This window comes from Triturus cristatus, chromosome 5_2, assembly GCF_964204655.1.
Source record: "Triturus cristatus chromosome 5_2, aTriCri1.1, whole genome shotgun sequence".
NCBI classification, from domain to species: Eukaryota; Metazoa; Chordata; class Amphibia; order Caudata; family Salamandridae; genus Triturus; species Triturus cristatus.
Genome location: NC_140588.1, coordinates 299,157,773 through 299,180,935, shown reverse-complemented (window position 1 = coordinate 299,180,935; position 23,163 = coordinate 299,157,773).

Sequence of the window (23,163 nt, the reverse complement as noted above, 5' to 3'; positions counted from 1 at the left end):
CGGTGGCTGCCATCTTTTCCGCCTCCATCTGCACCATGTCCTCCATGAGCCTCCGTATGTGTGCCATCTCACTGCTGGTTTCGCTGGAGCCACTCTGAGCGGACAGCTGTTCTACTCTCCGCATCATGACTCCAGCGATGTCAGTCAGGGCTCATTGGAGACCATGGGGCGGACATAGACACCCAAGGATGGCATCCAGTTTGGCAGCTATGATGCTGTAGCCCCCCGCACCTGCTCAGCCATCTCCATCTGGCATTCTAGCACACTGCTTTGGAAGGCCATGTGTTGTTTCTGGAGGTCTTGGGAGGGTGCCGGGGCTGTGGGTGCCTCCGGCTGGGTGGTTTTGGTGGTGGGTGGGGTCTCATCGATGTAGCTGGGATGACCTGAGCCTGGAGGTGAGTGGCGGATGAGGTCAATGATGTCTTGGATGGTTTGGGCATCGATGCTGGTGTTGTCCTCCTCGTCATTCGTGAGGAGTGGATGGGACTGCTCTGCAGGTGGTGTTGACGGTGCCCCTGCAATGTGAAGGGGAGATGGTGTATTACTATGTGTCCACATGTGTGTAGACGCATGGTACAGGTTGTCATTCAGACAGCATGGCATTGTACATTGTGACAGTCTATAGATCTGGGCGATGACCCAGAGTCAATTCAATTCAATTCAATTCAATTAAGCTTTATTTGGTGCAAATTAATGACCATAAAAGCACAATACACAGACATGATAAGAAAAAATACAAGGGCAGATTATAGTAGACATAACAATACATTAAAACAATAAATTAATTAATACTAATTAAAAAAAGGGAGCATTAGCACCCATTGTTAAAAACACATACTTTTCCTGGAATTGATGCATTTGTTTAAAAAGGTTGCAGTATAAAAACAAATATCCGCAGATTGCAAATTAAAAATTAGTTTCATTGCTTGCTCAACTGAACGTGTTCCATATTTAACAAACATTGGTTTGAGAAGGGCAATGCGAAAATTAGAATACAATTTACAAAATAGCATAAAGTGCAATGTGCTTTGCATGGAGATCCCGTCACATCTACAGGGCCCAGATGGATGTTTTTTCATTGTTGGATGGCCCACCAAATGGTGCGCCATTCCAAATCTGAGTCTTGTTAACACAAATTTATGCAACGGTCTTGTGACCAAGGTTAAATAGACAGGAATTCCATCCGTAGATAAATATCTGTTATAAAACGTGACAGTGGACAGAGTTCCAGCGGCAACATCCCTCTTTCTCTCTACAAAGGCCAGAAAAACCCTTTTTTAACTCAACGTTGGGGATCAGTAAAACTGCTTTGGGATCATTTACAATGTTCAGGTTAAAAATATCTGAAAAACACACAATAATGTATTTGATCCAGGGTATTGCTACAAATTTGTCTAGTTTCAAACAGTCCTGGATAATAGATCTAGTAAAAGACTTCTCATCCTTCAGCCAAATAGACCGCCAGGTCATCAAAGGCCTAAGGGATAAAAGGTCAAGTAGGTGGTTGACAGATAATTCCCGATGACTCAGAGCATTGGAGGCTGATGCGGGCAAGCATAAAAGTGTTTTAAGAAAGAAATTTTCTTCCAGCTGCAGATTGTGGGCGCAACAATGACCCCAAAATCCTGCCCCATATAATGCAATTGTTATACATCTGGCCTGAAAATTTTTAAGCATGTCCCCGGTCCTACGGTCCCCAACTTTAGCGGCAAATCTAAAGATGCCGTGGGCATTTCTAGCCATTTTGTTGCGTATGTTATTGAATTCATAAGTCCACTTCTTATCACTAGAAAAGGTAATACCTAGATAACAGAATTTATCCACTTGTTGCACCTTTACATTATCAATAAAATACCCTTTTATCGTCTGTTTTGGATTCTTGGGACCACAGGTCATGGTGTACGTTTTCCCTTTGTTAATAACTAATTTCCTATCTTTAATAAAGGATGCAAAGCTATCCATCAACCGCTGCAATCCTACAGGAGTTCTGGATAACAATACAACATCATCGGCGTATAACAACACCGGCACTGAGACACCATTGATCCTAGGAGCATCTGCGTTCACTTCCTTTAAAATGGCATCAATTCCATTAATAAATAAAATAAATAAAAGAGGAGCTAAAACACAACCCTGCCTAATACCACATTTGACACAAAAGTTTGGGGTACATTCTCCCTTCCTGCCAAAACGCACACAGGTTTTTAATCTTTCATACATCCTGGCAAGAAAAAATATTATACCCTCCGGTGCTCCCATATTCAACAAGGTTGGCCACAAAATTGAGTGGTCAACCATGTCGAAAGCGCTGCTTAAGTCAGCGAAGCATAGGGACATAAGACCGGGTTTTGCGTCACTGTACTTCCCGATCAACAGTTCTAAATTAACACATTGATCAAGCGTACCCCTGCCTTTCCTAAAACCATACTGGCTGTCTGCCAGAATACCATCCTGTTCCACCCATTCTTCCAGTCTTACAAGCATAATTCTGCTCATAACCTTTATAGAGGAGTCCAATAAGGAGACAGGGCGGTAATTCTTTGCATCAGACCTGCTTCCTTTCTTATAAATTGGGACGATAATAGACTCCCCCCAGGTTGGAGGGGGCTCAATACAGACAGCAGCATTGAAAACAACGGACAACAGGGGACCCCAGACTTTAGGTGCAGCTTTATAAACGTCATTGTGGGTGTTCATTATGCTCTGCTTAATTGTGCATGTGTGGCGTTGTGCCCATCTCCACCCATCCCCCCCCGTACTTGGTGGTCACTCACCCTGTTGTGGTTGTGTTGTGTCCTGTCGAGCAGTGTCCGGTCCCCCGACTCCAGCCACAGTGTCCACACTGATGACTGTCGACACCAGGTCCTCCATGTCATCCAGATCCAGCTGTGGCGCTGGGCCCCCACCTCCAGTCTGCTGCGAGTTTCTCCTTGGTCTTCCGCTTGATGTCATTCCATCGCCTCTTGACCTCGTCCATTGTCCGCTTGTGCTCTCTGACGGCATTCACCTTGCCGACGATGTCCCGCCATATTGCAATTTTGGTTTCCAGTTCCACGTTGGAGGTGACAAAGAGTTGTTGATGGTGTTCCATCACCTCCGTGACTATGATCCTGTTCGCCTGCGGACTGAACTTTGTCTTCCTCGTCTTCTTGTCCTTGCCCTTCCCTGTCCCCGGGGTCCCTGGCTGGTCGTCCGGAGTGCTTGTGGGGTTGCGCTCGTCCTCCGGCTGCCTCCATGGTGAATGGGTGTAGGTCAGTTTGTGTGTGGGTGTTTTTTCTGCTTTTATGGAGATTTTTCCCACCTGCCAGGTGTGTGTTGCAGGCCTGGCACTGCTTATCACTGATTTCCTCATCGCGCTTTGGCCCATTTCAGGTTTTTTGGTGTTGTGGTTTGTGTTTTTATCTCGATCGAGGTGGTTTTATCACAGACATTGTCCACGGTTTCGGCAGACTATCGCATGCTACCGCCTTGTTGTGAATCCCACGTTGTCACAGGGTTATTTTCCCACGATGGGCTGCGATATTGAAAGTTGCGTTACGCTACTCTTGCGGTAGCTATCACACGTTCTTGTGAATATACCCCTTAGAGTGTTTTCCTCTTACATTACCCATTGAAAGTATGAACTAATAAAGGGAAAAATACCAATATGATTTTTCTAAGTGTTGTACCGGCCTGGATATTAAAATACAGCTCATGCCTATATTAAACCAGTTAGGTGGCAACCACAGGAAGAGGATGTGTGCAAGTCCAGAAACATAACCAGGACTCTGCTTAGGGGCAATGGAGGGACAAAATATAGCTAGAATGTTGAATGAGTGGTGAAGGATGTGAAGGGGTGATTGCATATGAGTGATTGTGGTAGGTGAGCACTAAGGAAGTGGACCCCCTCTCCAAAAGGCTCTCCTACAACACCAGCCTTTTTTCTCAATGACAAGCACAGTTGTGTCCTGTCCAGAGATCTTGTTTTGTTAACGGTCTGCTGTAAGGGGACAGGGATAACATTTATTTTAAATAGTTAAATGCAGGCATGGTGTCCTCTGCATATACAATAAACCAAGGGGTGGTGCTGTGTGCAGTGCTAAAGTTGTAAAATAATAAGTGCCAGGGCCCTGATTAGGAGGCTGCTGCAGCTTGTACCACCCATCATCCCTGTCATCACTGCCAAAACAACCACTAGCCATCTCTCTTGCCTGCAAGTGCTACAGTTCAGATTATTCAAGGTCCCCAAAGCTAAAGGAATAACTGTGGAGGCAAATATTAGTCATTTTTAATGTATACTGTATTCATAAACAAACGTTGTTCTGCTCATCTCTAAATTAGATAAGCAGCGCCACCATGTGGCAGACTGTCCCAAGTGTGTTGTTGACCATTAAGTGCTGGTGATGAGCACTGGAAACCAATAATTGCTGGTGCAGGGCACCAGAAACCACAGGCTCAAATTAAGCACTCGTTGTGTGGGGACGTAATACATTTCAATCCATGCAGGCAAATTGAAAAGGTAATTCAATTACAATTATTTTAAGTGAATTACCCAAATCAGCAATTACCCATGCCTGCGTGAACTATCACAGATGTCTGCACTATTTTTCCATGTGTTTTTTATTGTATGCCTTGTCTAGCATATCACTAGTGGAACTATCTGTAGCGTCCTTAGAAGCAAATTGTAGGGGGGTATACATTAGTCCATAGTTAAACTGGTAGTGGTACTTTATGGGATAAAGTAACCCCTGTCATACATTATAAGGATATTGCAACTCACTGAGAAGTTCAATGACCAAATAGCAGAACAAGGCCGAAGGTGACTTACAATATCCTGATTATCTAAGACAGGGGGTACTTTATTCCTTGCAATACATGGTCACACCATCGCCTTTCCCACAAACCACTTAAATCCTTGGTGTGTAGCCAGTGGTGTAACAATAGCCCCCCGTAGTGTGGAGGCCCCCCCGAGCTCCAGGGTGCCCCCTCCTGCACTGTGCATGGGCAGTGAGGTCCCTGTCCATTAAGCTCCTGTCTGGATCCAGAGCATGGGGGGCCCCCTCTGTGAACATTGTAGGGGGTCCCCCTCAATTTTTGTTACACCACTGATGTTTATATTGAAGGATTCTAACCTTTCTATAACATACCATTCTGTGGCATCTTCAGTGTGATATTTTGTACTATAATACCTTGTTAACTTGGTGTTATCTTATTTTAAACTTATTATGCTCCTGTGTGCTTTGATTCTTATACATATTTTGGTAGTTGTTATACCTACGCATAATAATCTGCATGGGCATCTTAGCACGCATATAACATTGCAAGAATTGTAATTTGTGAGGTTTTTCAATTCCCACTGTGCCAGCTGTCCCAAATCCAATGATTTACTATTCTTGGTAAACTGGCACATCCCACAATTGGCACAAGGTTGATGGCCCTTTGGAGCTGGTAAGTTCCACAGCAAAGTTAAACCGTGCAGTGGTGTCTGTTTCTTTGGGTGTGTATGTATCAGTTTGCCACTTAAATTCTGACCCCTTTTGAAAGAGAACATCGATCTTCCATTTTGAGTGTACCCAAAGTCTGGATATGCAAATGTTTCCTGATCATTTTGTTCAATTTATTTGAACTGGGGCAGTATGTGGTTACACAAATAGGTCCCGTCATGAGTGGCCTCTCATTTGTCATCAATAGCACCTCTCTGTTGTTTTTACTAGCCCACTTCTTTGTTCTTCCAATGATTATTTTCAGGGTAATCTTTTTCTCTCAGTTTATCACTCAGTTTTTCAGCATGTCTTTGAAATGTTTCTGAGGCAGTATAGTTACATCTCAGTCTCAAAATGTGTCCTATAGGAAGACCTTCCCTTAAAGAGCAAGGGTGAAAACTCTTGTAGCGGAGTAAGCTGTTTCTATCCGTTAAGTTATAAAAATAAAACTCTGTTTCCAGGGTCCCTCTTTCTGGGTAGATGTTCAGTTCCAAAAAAGATATCTCGGATTGACTTATGCTCTTTGTGAATTTCAGAAATTAGTTCAAACTATTGACCCATAAGCAACATTATTTTGTCTCTAGTTGAGTGTTATATTTCATGCATCCAAAAATTATCGATGCGTTAAATCCCTCAACCTTCATTAAATTTCGGTAGGTCAAACCTGCTCAAATTTAACAGGGAAACCGTATGGTAATTACCGTATCATGCGGATATTGATGTGTTAAACACCAAAATCTACATGTTATTCCCCAGAAACGCGTAATAGATACTATATATCGCACCCAGTAAATAAATAACCCCATGGAATCGTTATTTACCAGTTATACAAAATTTCACCTTTTCTAGTAATCAGGCTCTAAGGGCCTGATTATGAGTTGCTCGTTATATTCCGACCAGTGCGTAAACCCCTGTTTCCGCAGGGGTCGGAATTATGAATTAAAAGATACTTAACGCACCTGAGAATTATAGTATGCATTAAATTCCTCAAGCTTCATTACATTTCAGCAGGTCAAAGCTGCCGAAATTTAACAGGGGAAATGTGTACGGTATTTACTGTATCATGCGGATTTTGGTAACACCAAAATCCACGTTATTAAACAATAAATTGTAGTACATCCATTAAATAACAATCCCCAGGGTATTCTTATTTACCAAGTGTGATAAATAGCACCTTTTCTTGTAATTGGGTCCTATGGGTCTAATAGACATGATGGAAAGACGTACCCGATCCAGGGTAGAATCCACCAGTGGCATGAATTGGGGAGAGGATGTGGTCCGTTGGCTTAAACTGTAGATTTTGGTGCAGGAGTCCAGAGTTCGAGCCTTGAGGTTGCGTCCACATCCTGTGATTCTGGACAAATCACTTAATCTCTCCGTGCCTGAATGTGTAATGTAAATACGGTGCTTATGTACAGCGCTCCAATTCCTTCGGGTCGAAAAAAATGTTCTCCATCATGTGATGGAGAAACTTCTGCCGATTAATTCATACGCAATTGGCACTTCCTCTAGAAATCTAAGGATTTTCCATTATCACCTAAATTTAAACCAGGCTCAGGACTCTTTTCCGTGCATTTGTCTATTCGTACAAAAAGTGTTGTCTATTTAGGACCTGTGACCTTATACTGCTATTGAACAGATGAGTATGCTCTCCTTTCTGTATTTTTCAAAATTAAGCCTTTTCTTCTGTTCCAAATGCACGGGAAACCCCTTTGCATTCCTTCAAACATGGAGGGACATTTTTTGCATCCCAGTCAAGTGATATTTAGCATTACAGAGTTTGTCTCTCATCTAACATCACCCGCAATTTAGCATTCAGATCCAGCTGACATGAATATTGCCAGCCTTCCCAGAACGTGTCTATATTAGGACAAAGTATGTTTGTCTAAAGAAAAAAAATCACAGAACAAGTCTGTAAATGAAATGTTTCTCATACAATCTACATTGCACTATTAATGTGTTTGGGCCTGGGAACTGAAGTTATTGCACACATGGACGGAGCCACATTAGAACAGGCAGGTTATGATACAAGCACCCAGTGCAACATGTGAATGTGATGTTTGATGTACATAAAGTATCTATTCAGCAAACAATATTTTCACTGTCGATGCTGCAACACAAGGGTCTTGAAGCCGGCAAGGTAAAAAGGCCCTTATCCCAGGTCTTGATAGCTGAAAAAGCTATAATTAGGGAGTTCGATTGGCCTCCAAGAGAGTGACCAGGCGTCCCGAAGTCGCCGGGACATTCCAGGGGTTTCGCCAGATGTCCCGGCAGATGTATTTGGATCATGTCCCTGTTTTTAGAGGGGTCGACTGAAAACAGTGAGATGTACTATTTTTGGGAGTTCTATAGCTGTGTGGGTTAGCAGCTGTTATAAGTAAGTAATATAATTAACAGGTATTATGCTGGTTTTAAAAATTACATTTTACTTATTTTCTTCGTGCCTTTTCTGTGATCCTATCTTAATGAGAGCTGTCATTCTGCGCCGTTCCTTTCATGTAAAATTGTGGTCCTTCTTCTGTTTTTGCAGATTGTCCCGGTTTTTTGTTCTGAAGATCTGGTCACCCTACTCTAAGACCATTAGGTCCCGGTGTCACTGCATCAGCTGCACTGTTGATATAAACGACCTTGAAATCAGGTGAAAGACCTGCTGAAATCTACCTAACAAAATAAAACATCGCTCAATCAGCAACATTGTCGAATCCTACGAAACATGGCGCACTGTTAAGGATCGATTTACCTAGAGATTGACAACCTGAGAAGGGGTGTTTTTCACAAAATGGCGCTCTCTCTGGGGATATAGAAGTGGATTCCAGTAGGGCGACAGGGAACACTGGCGATATTATCAAAGCAGCCAAAGAGCTCCCTCTGACAGGAACAAGATCACACACTAATAGGAGCCTGGGACGGATGCCCAGAATCATTAGGCGCTGGTCATGAGTGAAATGTTAGAGTCAAACGCTCTGCTGGGAAAAGTCCACTGTTTCAACATGGCAGAACCCTCGCGTTCCATCGAATTAGAAAGCCACGGCTTTTAATTATTTCATTACGATTTAGTAAGTGGATTTATGTGAGAGCGCGCGGTTGTCCAACAATGTTGTGGTTAAGAACGAGACTGACAAAAATAAGAAATGCAACAACGTGTATTTTTTGTTTTCTATTTGGTCTGTCCTAGAGCGCTTTACAAACAGAATTGTAACATTAATTAACGGAACTGTTATGCATATATGCCTCTCATAGACAGTCGTTAGCGTGAATAACTAGTCCTTCACTATTATAAGGCAACAGTGGGAAACGGAATGTATGTCGTTACAACGAATTCCGTTGCAACGCATGCCTTTACCACGCATGCGTTACAATGGAATGTAATTCCACGCATAACCTTTACAACGAATATTGCTTTACCACGCATACTTGCATGGTAATGGAATACTCTTTGTAAAGGTTATACCCCTCCCCTGTACCCTTACGTGATTCCCCTTCCCCCAATACTTTTTATAATTACCCCTTCCCGTTACCCTCAATCTATATTTTTATATTTAAAATGTATATTCTCCTTACCTCTTCACGTCGTCTCTTCTTTCTTCCTTGTTGACGTTGTATGTCTTAATGTGGAAGCGTCATTCCCTTTCACCTAAAACGACGTTGATTTCCTCCACTTCCCCACGTTATTTCAGGTTCTTTTGGGGGGGGGGGCAGCCCTCCCCCTCAGCCCCCTTTTTTTCTAATTTTTGCCTTTAACTCACGTCTTCGCCGACACTAAAAAAGGACTTAATGTGATGAGGAAGAAGACTTTCCAGTCCAGCTTGCGTTCTATAGACGTTCGTGGAAGGAATACGCGTTGTATAGACGTTTACGTGGTAAGTGTACCGTTGTAAACGTAACGCGTGGAAATGCCTTCATGGTAAAGGATGTTTCCCGGGAAACGCAAGTTCTTACCAGCTGTTACGTCACCATGAAAGCGCTTGTTTCTCCTCTGTACCCTGCCTTGTCAAGGGCTGTGTAGACCCGAGTAAGACGCCAGAATGCCGGTTCCTTCTTACCCTATCTTGGCTCAAGAGACATAAGTATGTGGGAGTCGAGAACACAGGCGGCACTGTGACTGTGCCATCGCACAATAAGGCACGTACCACTGTACTTTTTGATATAACAAAAAAGGCCACTTTATTATGACAGGTATATAGCATAAACTTCATTGATACAAACAAAGTGAATAACTCAACCTCACTAATACATGAGAAATAATCCTAACCGGTCTCCACCCTTAAAAATCCCCAAAAGCTCAAAATTGATTCAATAAACTCTATGGTCTTCGACCTTTCCCCAATATTCTTTCCTTCCCCACCTCTTCCTTGCATACCCCAATCTCACGATCTCCCCCCATCAAGCATCCTCAAGCGATCTGGTCCTGTGTTGTTTCAAGCCACATCATGTACTCTTCACCTTCCCTGTGTTCTGTCCTCCACTCGAGGAATGGATAAGCCCGCTCCAAACTGTCGATCCCCCTAAAATCCGCAGAACTTTAAAGGCTATAACCTGTCTTACAGTGGCAGTAATAAAATGTTTCTTTTGACAGTGTCAGATTAATCAGGCCTCTACAATTTGGCCAGCTTAGTAACATCTCATGACGTAACAAAATGTAATCAAGGCAATAATTCAAAGCGCATTAAATGAAAAAACAAAAAGGGTGGGTGGGAGGGCCAAAACATGACTTAACCACTTGGGCACTGCCTCAGCTGATAAACTTCCCGCCCAAACCCTGGCTTATATAACCTACTGCTGAGCCCTGTTACCTACCTGAACCTATCTAAGACCGTCGCCCGTTTTATCGTGCAAAGTTACCCAGGGGCGACTGGCTCGCGCCTCGCAACCCCTGGGTCCCTGGAGCGGTCACTTCCGAGCTTTTCTTCCACTTTAAACTAAAAGGGGCACATACTCACTTGAGGGCCCTTCCCCACGATGGAAATAGCTTGCAGCCTGCAGTTATAAGGAACATTCATATTGTTCTTTGCTCCTCCTCACCCCAGATGGTCACTCTGTGCTTGAAATTAATGGTTTGTTACAGTTTTTATCATTTTAATGTTATATAATGTTATTTTATTAGTATATGGATAGTACACATCTGTCACTGGAATGTGGCCCAATTATTTTAGCAGAGCCCATGCATTCCTCTGAAAAGTGACCCTCTTATCTTCAGTCAGCCATTTTCTCTGTCATCTGCCACAGTTCCCTCCTGGAGTGGGTCTCTGCGGAACCAAGATGGCAGTGGAATTTAAACCAAGGTTCTCACAGTGCCTGGCAGTGCAGCGCCTTCTCTCTCCTCCATGCAAAGCAGATAACGCGACATCAATTAATGTGGGGAGGGTTCGGAACTCAGGTTAAGTTTTTAAGTCGAGCCAAAGCAGTGCATGCGTTGCTCTGCGCGGCATGCTGTATGGAGGTACGGCATAGAAGCTCCTCACATTTCCCGCTCATCTTTTCAATTGGCTCCAGTTACTGTCCTAGCGAAATTGTTGCTTTTCATTTGTGAATAGTCTTAGTAGCCCCTCTTTGGTACCGCCTTATCGAAATTTTTGTAACCTCCTATAACAACTGAACTTTTTACTTGTCTTGTTACACGGTCTGCTTTATAAGTCGGTGAGCACTATTTTGTTTTTATGACTAGTAAATCGAATTTATAAAGCGCCTGGTTACACTGTACAGTGTGTCCCTGCGCTGCGGTGCAAGTCGCTCTGGTGATCACAAAACCTACCCAGGCGGGAATAGATGAGTCTTCAGTTTCTTCCTAAACATGACCTCAGAGGGTTCCAAACAAAGGCTCTCTGGGAGTTTGTTCCAGAGTTGGGCCGCCAACAAACGGAAGGAGCGGCCACCCATCCTGGCTCTCTTTACAGCCGGGACGCAGACCAATCCCCTCCCCTCAGACCTCAGGCGGCGAGTTGGGGCGTAAGGGGTAAGGAGGTTCAGCAAGTAAACAGGCGAAGTCCCCTGAATAATGCGGTGACACACACACAACGCCTTAAACCAGACTCGTTCCCGAATGGGTAACCAGTGGTGAGAAGCAAAAGCCGGTTTAGAGGCACTTCTCCTCGGACGCATCAGGATCAAGCGGGCCGCAGCGTTCTGTACACATTGGAGTCTCTGTATACACCTTCCAGTTACACCTAGATATAAGACATTCCCATAATCGAAACGAGATGTCACGAGAGCGTGAACTAGGGTCTTCCTAGCTGCAATAGGTAATATATCCAAAGTTTTTCGGAGTCTTTTAAGGATTCTGAAGCAGGCTCCTGCGACCCGTCTGATGTGATATTCAAAGGACAGGTAAGAGTCCATCCAAACCCCCAGGTTTTTAGCCTGGACGCATGGCTCAGGGGTGGGGCCCAAATTCTGCGGCCACCACGCAGAGGACCACGCAGATGGAGCTCTTCCTACCACCAGCACCTCTGTCTAAGGTGTGACAATGGTGGTTGCTTCTTGTATTTGCAGAGCGCCACACAGCACTCGCGGGACAATGGCAGCTGTTTCCTGTATGGAGCGCTATGTGCGCTTCAGCTTTAAAAGTGGCTGTCCCCACACAGCACTCACGGGACAATGGCAGACGCTTCTTGTATGGAGCACTATGAGCACTTTAACTTTAAAAGTGGCTGCCCTACACAGCACTCATGGGACAATAGTGGCGGCTTCTTGTTTTAAACTTTTAGGCTGAGCGCGGCACCCGCTTCAGGGACACCGCGCTTTCTTGCAGTTTTTTAATTTTTATTTTAACTTTAATGCTCAGTGCGATGCCCACTTCAGAGACACACTGCGCTTTCTGTTTTAGTTTTTTTGCAACTTTAATCCTGAGCGCCGCACCCACTTCAGGGACACCGCTTTCTGTTTCAGCTTTTTTTGTATTTTTGTATTTTTGAACTTTAATGCTGAGCACGGGGCCCACTTCAGGGACACTGCGCTCTCTGTAATGCAATAGGTCTCTCATTTTTCAAACTCTGACCTATTGGTATTGTAAATGACAATGCCTTTTATTATTGCAGGTTTTTTAAACAGATAAATAAAAGACATTGTCATTTACAATGCCAATACCTCAAAATCTTGCAATTGCGAGACCTATTGCATTGCAAATGCTTGTTATTTGGCAGTGGTGGGTAAATGAAGAGGGCAATGGGGGTGGATAGCAGGTGGCCAGATATTATTTCTTTTACATTTGGGAGAGGAGGCCATGTTCTATATACCTCACTCATTACCCCTCTGCCCCGTGTAGCTTCTGATAGCAGGGGCAGGTGATGGTGGGCCCTACATAAAATAAACTTGCAGATTGGCAAAAGTGGCTTACGGGCAGTTTTTCACCTCGTGGTTCTAAGTGACATTGCAGACAACTCGAGCTTTCATCTTGTTTATTTGATGTCACTCAGAACACCTCAGTGTAAAACATCCCTGTTATCCAGTGCTACAGATCTATATTTCTATACATGTATCTTTAATGATAATAAACGTTATTTTAAATATCTTGATTAATCAATATAAAAGGTTCTATTTCTGAGACGTAATAGATTTGTGACCTTGAAAAGGGTCTTTGAGGGGAAAGTACATCTGTTGTGAAGCCTCCAACTTTCTGAGGCAGTCTCAGAACATGCCAATAAATACTTCCCTGAAATAGAACCAATCTTTCAGAAACAACCAGGTGGCTTTGCCATAAAAGAGGAGTAGGAGCTAACTCTAGTGTTTTGCTTTGAACACGATTACTTTCAGCCCCTGTCTTCACTGGGAGCTTGATTGAGCAAAGTATTGAACAGAGGTATGCCTGCTTCATCATCTCAACCTGTGGTAAATAAACACCAGAGGTGCATCTTTCAAGCTAAGGGTAGACAATAACAAGATCTTAGGTCGAGCAGCAGAGAATCTGAATTGAGAGATGGCACCATTGACAAGAGGAAAAGTGTTGCCTGGTGGACAAGGCAACACTTTCTCCTTCAGATCATTTCGGGCCTTTCTCCATGAGTAGAGCTCGATGTCCGGAGAGCACACTTATCGTTGGCACATACTTTGTGCTATACTTATCAATCTAAAATCCTCATCAGAACTGATTCTCGAAGTGTGTGCATAGCATCAGTGGAAAACCTTACTAATTCCCCAAAGATAGGTGCCTCATGAATGTGATTGCAACCACATTGAAAGCAGCAAAACTCCTTGCTGACAAACAATCTTCCACAGCCTACTGGGCATCTATATCTGGGATTGGTAGAAGGGTGCCTTGTAGACCCTGGAGGGTGGCTTCTAACTTGGGGGGTGTATAGTTCCCCTAAAGAGCATTGAGTGAACAGCATTGTGGGTGGACAGAACTAGCTCAAGGGCAGCCAGGCCCAAGGTCAGGGTAAATGTGGTCACTGAACAAAGTGGGCGGAATAGTCCTTCATCTTGCAAGAGCTGTGCATTCCCTACATTATTCAGTAAACAAAGAGGTAATCTGGATGCAGCATGAAGTAGTGAAGAAATTTAGAGCTCCAGTGAAGGCCTTGATAACTAACAGACTGTTGTACGTGATGGGCTAATCCACAAGTTTAACAGCACCCATAGGAAACTCTCAGCTCACAGATATCTAGCACAGTTCCAAGAGGCACTAAGTGTTGGTGTTCCTGAAGATGATTCAGGATGCAGAAACAGTAATGGTACCCACACCACACAAAGTTACAATAGATTATAAGTATTACTTTCCACATTCAATGCTGAATGCAGATACCAAATTATTTTGGTAAATCCTGATACTTTCACTTAAACAGGTAATATTGGACTTTGTGCACTACGAGCAATGTGACTCAATGCCATCAAAAAGCACTGCTCTGAACCTCAGGTGGTTCAAATGTTATTTTCTAGTTTACGGATAAAAGGGGGGATTTGTTTTGGCATCTTTCGACAACCATTTCCAGATTCTGTATCAGATGAATATGGGCCCAAAATCATGAGGTCGATGAAACTCCTGCACACCAAACTGTTAGCCTGAGCCAAGACTGATTCAAAGGTGTCTGATAGGTGGGAGTCGGAGCAAGTTAGAAGGCATGGCTGCTAACAGTCATGTCGCCTGTTAACTCAGGCATTGGATTTGCTTGCCTGCCTATGGAGAAGCCCAAAGAAGTGGATGGGAGAAAGGCACATATTGTATTGATATATGCTGACAATATATCAATATCTCTAGGGGTCTGGCTCTCACGGTGGAATTGATGGTGCTGAACTATTAGACTCATTAATTGATCTAATAGTGAACAACTTGTCTGTTCTGTTTTATTAGTGTAAGAGAGGGTTATTAGTTGGGCATCTGATTACTACATATGCCCTTCCTCAGTGCCACTTCCCCACCCCATTCTACTGTTACCAGAGCCACAAAGTCCTGCACAAGGGCTTGGCTTACCCTACAGACTTGTCCTGGCAGGCATTGATCTGGAGAAACTAGCCTTTGCACTACCATGGTCTGGCTGGTACCAATATCCCAGAGCAGTGAAAGGGATCCCATTTACTGTGATCTGATGAAATTGCCAACTCCCATGCCTAGGGATCACAAGGCCTACCTTCTAAGTCTATTTCCCCACTAAGAGACACCATAGCATAATCTACCCTGTTCTCCGTGGACTACTTCTAAGGGGTGGCCACATAGGCCACCCCTTTAGAGTTTCTCCAAGTGGGTGGTTGCTTGGGACAGACAGAGCCCCCCCAATGTTGTCCTAACTGGGAACATTCAAAGCTACATGGTTGTAAATGGAGTGCCATGGACCATTGCCCACCAGAACCTACTCCCTATCTCTGAGAAGGGGCATGGAAACCCTCCCCCGCCTTATTCTGTAGCCTGTCTGCGTCACCTTAGACATCTCCCTCACTCTGCTGGGAAGTACCTGAAGCACCCTTCTTGGAGCCACTCCCTGGTACCTTCTTTTAAGCCCTGATACAGAGCCAGCATTCTGCCTCCTAGGCTTGTTCTTTAGGACTAGGGCGCATTCTATTTAATAGGTGTTGGCGTAACACTGGAAAACAAAGGCTGAACATGTGCTGTCTTGAAAACAGATTGTACTGCTCCTCATAAATGTTTACTTCACTACTATTCACCCAACCAACCAGTGCCTTACTGAAACACTAAACAAAATCCACCCAAGGCTGGTGGAGCAGCTTCTGGCTGTCCCTAAACTTCAGCCTATACTTCTCAGGGGTTAGTCCATATTTTCTGATAAGGGCTGCCTTCATCAGGGGGTATTCCATTCGGTCACTCTTCCTGATGGCCAACAATAAATCCTCCCCTCAGTGGGTATATGCCTCCAAAGACTGGCTCCCCAATCTCCCTCAGGGACCCTGTGCATTCTAAAGCAACCGCACAGGCCTTAAACCACTTATCTATGTTTCCCCCGGCAATAAAGCCAGGCACCGATCTTTAGGTATGTGGACTCTCCTTTTTTTCATAGGACGCTGGGAGATCAGTTCCAATATTGTTACTGAAACCTGTGTATTGTTTGGCTTTGAGGTGTAGCTCATTCACACTCACTTTATGAGCCAATAGAAGTTTATTTACCTAAGGCCCTGTCAGCATGATTCACTGTTTAGGCCCTCTCAGCCTTTTTCTCCTCCAGGGCCAATTCCCCCCACCCCCCCTTATTTTACCATAGCCAGCTGCAGCTTGAGTTCCCTCTTAACATGCCTGTCCTATGGCTTCTTAGGGGACAAGTTTTGAGAGGACATACTTCTCCCTGCTCTAGAAGTGGATCCCACCGCTGTGGGCAGTGCACTGTAAAGCATCCAAGCTATAATGTACAATGTTGCAGCCGACGGTCGTGATAACTCCATTGCACCATTTTAATTATTTGGTTCTGACAAAACCTCTCAAGGACCATATCCAGCATTGATGCCTTCCAAACCAGCCTCCCTCCCATGCCCCACCCTCATCCGGATGATGAAAGGGTCAGCATGGTGCTATCGGTGGAGGCGTTAGGAGTTCAACATTTTTACAGTAATGCATGTCCAAACTATGTACTAGCATAACTGTTCCGCACTAAATAATTCACTTTTGTAAAACCTCATACATGTACAGCAAGTCGTGTGTTTTTATTACTATCGTGAATCTATTTCCAAGTCCTGTGCAACTCTCAGAACTGTGTGTGTGTGTCAATGCCTTTTTGCAGATCTGCGAGAGCTGTGCGGCAACACGCATTACACAAAGTACATTGCGTTAAGTGCCCATGACAATTCTATGTGAAGAAGCTTGATTTCTGGGATTTGCCTGGGACACGCGGACACCAGTTCCCATAGTAATGGGAACGCAGTAAAATTGGTCATCAAGGTTCAATTAATACATACACATGGACAAGAAAGAAACCTTTAATCTCGCGACAGAATGCCCAACTATAGTGATTCCTATTTTCTAACAATCTCTGTAGAGTACATGTCTATAGAAACGGACAAGTCCGATGTCTGTTAGAGATCTTTTAGCAAACAGCATTTCTCCGTAATTTCAGCACTTTTGTCACAACCCAAGACACCTTGTCTAGTGGCTGAACATGTTGTGGGAGTGGAAGGAACAAACACGCCAACCGTGGAATGGTGGGCAAAAATGCAATGGAGCCTCAGCCAATCCTACTGCGCTGCAGATAATTCAGACGTGCCCATTGGCTATGGAGTTCGCATATGCCTAACACTGTGTGAGATGATGGTGGCATGTGGCAAGTCTGTGAAGAACTGAATGTAATTAATTGTGGGTGTCGGTAAATTCCGCTACGCCATGGTCGGCGGAGTTTATGCCGAACTTCACTCTCCAAGCGGAGCGCGGAGTAATGAAATCCTGCAAAGTCCACCGGCTGAGTGGAGCTTACTACCCAGAGCTAGTTTTCAGCAGAGAGGCGTGTATGCCCCAAGTAATAAACAAAATCCTTGTCAGAGTGAACCATAAAAAGTCACTAAAGTATTCTGTGCTTAGAACTTTGTGTGTGGCACAAAAGCAATCAGGATTAACTTAGAGGCAATGTGTAAAGTATTTGTGCAGCATACACATATCAGGTTCACCCCATTTAAGAGCTACCTCTGGACTTGGTAGAAATTCTCAAGAGTTCCTGGAGAAGGTAGATTCATCAGCTGTAACTGAGAGAAGGTCATTGATTGTGAAGCTAGCAATAATGGTGGGAAAAGTTCAGAGCAGGAAAAACTGGATTTTTAGGCCAAGGAGATACTCGTCGTCAATGGGGTACTGGTGTCTGTCGAGCCCGGTAAGGATTTCTACCTTCGGATTAAGATGTTTTTCTGGAGCTCAAAATACTTTAGTGGGATGAGGCTGCAGACTGCAGATGAAGAATGCTCCACAAGTCTGGATACAGTCGTTGAGAAGTCCAGCTGACAGGGATTTGCTGCTGCGAAATAGAATGAAGGGTAGCTGTGACAAAGTCAATCCCATCGGCGATGAATGAATGAATAAATGAGTTAATTTTGTAAAACACGCAAGACCTGAACATGTCTTAGCGCTGAGCGGATTGAAGGCAGAAAGGGGCAGAGGCCAAGGAAATAAGTCAACAAACACTAGGGCTAAGTCGGCGGAACCAGCCAGGTCTTTAGCTGTTTCCTAAACGGCTGCAGGCTGTGTTGGGAGCGGAGTGCCAGAGGGAGGGAATTGCATAACTTTTCCTCCTGGAATGTCAGTGTCCTCCTGCCCCATTTTACTCGCTTAATTCTAGGAATCTGAACCTTATCCTCTGTGCTGGATCTAAGCGTCCTGCTGGGTGTATACCATGTGAATAGCTCTTGAAAAAAGAGGGGGCCAGTTCCATGAAGCACCTTGTGGCATTAGGCACAATGTTTTGAAAGAAGTTCTTCTCTCCACTGGTAGCCGAAGAAGGTCATTGCGACACCGGTTTAAACTTGGGGCTGTTCAAGAGTGTTCTGGCCACCGCATTTTGGAGAGACTGCAATTTTGTTATCAAGTATTTCGGGATACCTAGATAAAGTGCATTGCAGTACTCTAGCTTCGACCCAACGAGGGCCAACATTACGGTTCTGAAGTTCTGTTGGAATAAACTGGAGTATTTGTTTTAGAATCCGTAACAGAAAATAGCCCCCAGAGGTTACTGCATTAATCTGAGCACTGAAGCATAGATTGGTGTCGAAGATGACTCCCAGATTTTTAGCCTTCAGAACTGACTTTGGCGATCCCCCAACTCCTGGGGCCACCAAGATGCTTTCCAGAAGGAGGTTTCATTCCCAAAAAGCAGTACCTCCATTTTCCTGAAGTTTAGCTTCAGACAATTCTCCTCCATCCAACCTGCCACTGCAGTCATGCAGCTGCGGAAATTGTTGGCATCATTTTCAACCTGAGATGATACAGACACCACAATCTGTGAGGTTGGATAGGCTGAAGGTCCCAGTCTCCTGAAGGTTCCCAGAGCAGTTTTTTCCCCATAATAATTGAGTCCCAGGTTATAGGTCTTGGTAGGAAGAGGCCACTTTAGCACCACCCCAACAGTTTAGGACCTGGAGAGGCATCACTTGGGGACTAGGACCCAATCCAGCAGCAACAGGCAAGTGCACTGCAGGGTCTCTGAAGCTTGTTGTGTCACTGTACTTTACACAGGAGGCCAGCCAGCTAGCCTTTGGAGTAATTCTGGTGTTCCTGGTTAAAGGGGCAAGTCCAGTCTTCCTTCTTCAGGTAGCAGGGCAGCAGTGTAGTCCTTCAAGCAGCAGGGCAGCAGGGCAATATTTCTTTGGAGTCTTCCATAGGTTCAGCAGTGGCCTGCTTGGGGTTTTATCCTTAGTGACAGCCTTTGTGTGTGGGGGCAACATCTGGCCCACTTCTCTGTTCATTCTGGGCTTGGCTCCCAATTGTTCGGGGTGACAGAAGGCTAGTGTCAGTTTCATTTGTGTGTACTGCAGGCAAGAACTTTGAAGTGTAAATGGGACTGAGTATAGCTCCACCCCAAGCAACTATGTCAGGATAGCCAATCCTGTCCACATCTTGGGAAATTGCACAGAGCCCAAAAGTCAACAAAAACGAATTGAGCAAAATAGGAAAGGTGAAAGCTGAAAGCTTGGGGTGAACCTACAGAGAGGGCTAAGTCCAATAGTTAGGCATGTGGTAAATCAGGGCTTTAACTTTCCAATATGTAGAGTTATTACGTAATGGCAGAGCTACAGTTAGTTACTTGCGAGATTTTCGGAAATTTTGTTTTGACAGACTGGCTGGTTTGGTTAATTTATCTCCTTACATCCTGCAGTGGACTTCTACTGATATTGTATGTTTGAGGAGTGATCTTTACACACGGGTGATCTGTATACATAAAATAAATGCATAATCTTCATGGATGGAAAGATGGTATAAGGGGGTCACAAAATTACATTTTCTCCAATGCAGTAGACTACTTAATGTTGCCAGGGACACCTAAAATGTATTCCCAGCTGTCCCTAAAGTACTCTGGCTACTATCATTAGCCCTGTGGCAGAAAGTATACTATACCAGAGTATGGGCAGAGGTGTGAAAAATGATGCTGTGAAGTAACCACTAGCAGTGAAAGTTAGGTTGGAGGCAGTCAGCGGGGCAATAATAAATCAACTGGTCCAGATGCTTTTGCCAATCTGTTTGATCTTGATAGGGGAAGGTATATTGGCAGGTAATTGGAGAGGTGATTTCCTAATTACAATATATAAGAAAGTGGAAAGGGATGACCCCCTCTAATTACAGGCTAAGCCTGGGTTGAATAGCATTTGCAGACGCTGCCCAATATAATTTGCTTGACTGGGTCCACGATTTACAGTGATTGTTGTGTGCTCAAACAGTCTTGAGGAAACACCACCCATTCATTACACAGTATTTGCTTTGTTAGCCCAAATGTTTCAATTCAAAAATAATGTTGCCAGATTTGAAAATTAAATTGTGGGAGGATCACAAACACTCTTCTGTGATGGATTTTTTTCCCCGTGCTAAAGCATTGTACTTATGCCCCATCCTGAAGACAAACTCTATGATGTCATTTAGAAAACCAATAAAGAGCAGACATTTTAACAATTCCAAACTTGAAAATGCCCATGCATATAGACATTTAGGCCTTCTGTTTAACACAGGACACATGGAGTGTCCACCTTGAGCCTATACAATTATTGTCTCGAATAAAATTGAGCAGATCAAAACTGTCTGCTGCAATTTAACAAGGAGAAAGGCCTGAGATACATGGCTTGGTGGTGCAGGGAGCACTGAAATCAGCATAGTATTCCCAATTAGAAAAGGGAAATCTTGAGATTGGGTGTAATTATTCCATTCATGGGACCTCGTTATGATTTAAGGGCCTCATTCTGTGCTGTTCAAATGCCTGTTTGCACAGGGATTGGAACTACGAGTTGTGTGATACTTTTTTTTTATTACTTTATTTATGAAGCTTTAACAGTACATACAGGAAGCAAGCTGCCACATCTCGATCAATGTAAAAGAGGCACATTGTATACAATTGTTAACAATAAGGCATAAACCATTCAGATCAGGTAAAAAAATCAACCTGCCAGTGCATACAAACATGATAACCCATACTAGGAACTGTGGTAATGACACTTTCAGCATCTCCAGAGCTAAGCTATAGCAACATATCGTTAAATAGTACATCAGCTCAACAATCATGGTATCTACCAAATATTGTCGCAAGTGGGATCAATCATGAGAAGCAGTAGGGACTTGGTTCGACACATCGTGGTCAGGCTCCAACCGGTCCGTCCCCCTGGCAGAGATGTATGTCATGTAAAGTCCCCAGAAATATTTCGGGCGGCTCCTGGGGGGCAGGAGATCGCTGAAATTTTCTGTCTGCGTACTGCAAAAAAGCATGTCTTGGGACCACTGTGCCATTGTAGGAGTGGGGCCCCGAAGCAAATTAATCGCTACTCTGCGTTTCGCTAGAATAAGTCCCATGTCAATCAGTCTGCGCCCCCCACGGGGGATCTTTTTGGAATAACCCAGTAGGGCGAGGGCAGGGTCCAGGTGGAGCTCCAAGTCAATTATCTTTCCCAGCTCACGAAAAACCAATTCCCAGAATTTGTGTACCCTAGGGCTTTGCCAGGCTAAATGTAAAAATGTGGCCTTTTGTTCGGTACATCTATCACAGGCAGCAGTTGCCCGCAACTCGTATCTGTGGAGTCTCTCTGGGGTGTAATACGCCCTGTTTAGATATTTAAAATGAATCAGCCTATGCCTACAATTTAATGAGACATGACGAGTACTGGTGCAGCAATTCGCCTACATAGCGTCATCGATCGGTTGCTGTAAGTCTCTCTGCCAGTCCAACCTAGCCTTGGAATACTGATTAACACTGTGGGACATTGCAATCTTAGAAATATTGGAAACTATCTTGCTGGGTGACTTAGCTTTTATTACATAGGTTAATTCCCACACCTCAGGGGGTTCCAAGAGATCCTCGCCCAAAATGTCTCGCAGGTCGCAGGGCGTGCCTCACCCTATGAAATTGAAATTGTTGCAGTAGGGTGGAAGGGAGCCCTTGCTGTCCCAGCTATTCCCATTTTGTAACCTCGCCATTATGAAAAAGATTGCCGCCCGTCTGGATGTTCAGGGAGCTCAAGGCTCGAGTCACCCCCCTGTCTCTGTATGGGGGCAGCCATCGGGCCCAATCAAATGGCATGACTGGGGAATATAATAGAGCTCCAGTCTGAAGTTGCAACAGTGAATGCCAGGCGTGCCGTGTAACATTGATAGAGTCAAGAATGCCTGTACTACGGTCTATATTTTCAAATATCAAGGCCGGGAGAGGCAGCGGATCTGCAACAATTGTCTCAATACGGATATGCGGAGCATCTGGTAGACCGTGTATCCAGTGATATACATGTGCACTCTGAGCAGACCGATAATAGAAACTTAAGTCCGGCGCACCCAGCCCCCCCATATGGTAACACAAGGTCAGAGTCTGCCACTTAATCCTAGCGTGCTTACCTGCCCAGGCCAATTTTATCAGTAATGTTGTGACCCGACTAAAAAAGGCGATGGTTATATTCATGAATAAAAACAAAAATCGCGGGAGCACCACCATTTTCATGAGCGATATTATTATATTATTATTATTATAGAGGCTTTTATAACGCGCTCTGCTACTAAATAGTATAGTATCCTGGCGCGAAGAGAAAAAAGAAGGGGACAGATCGCAGTAAATGCAAGGGAGGAGCAGCCTTTAGGCATTGGTGTTGAATAGGTAGGTTTTTAGGCCTTTCCTGAAAGCCATGATGGAAGGGGCTGTTCTCAATTGCAGAGGCAGGGTATTCCAAGCTCTCGCTGCTCTAACAGAAATGGATTGTCCGCCAAGCCTGCTATATTTGAACTTTGGTACAGTCATTTGATGGAGATTGCTTGATCTGAGAGGGCGATTGGGGGCATAGTGAGAGAATCTTTTTCTCAGATAGGTTGGGCCTGTTAGGTGGAGTGCTCGGTATGCTAACACAAGAATCTTGAATAAGATCCTTTGTGCCACTGGAAGCCAGTGAAGGTCTCGGAGTGGTTGGCGAACGCTAGATCTTCTGGGAATGTTAAACAGCAGCCGGACCGCAGCATTTTGGATGACTTGGAGGCGATGGATCAGATAGGCTGGGAGTCCGCTGTAGAGAGCATTCGCATAATCCAGTCTGGATAATATCAGAGCGCGAATGACCGTCTCCTTAGCTGATCGCGGAAGCAAAGGAAGGAATCTGCGTAGAGTTTTAAGAG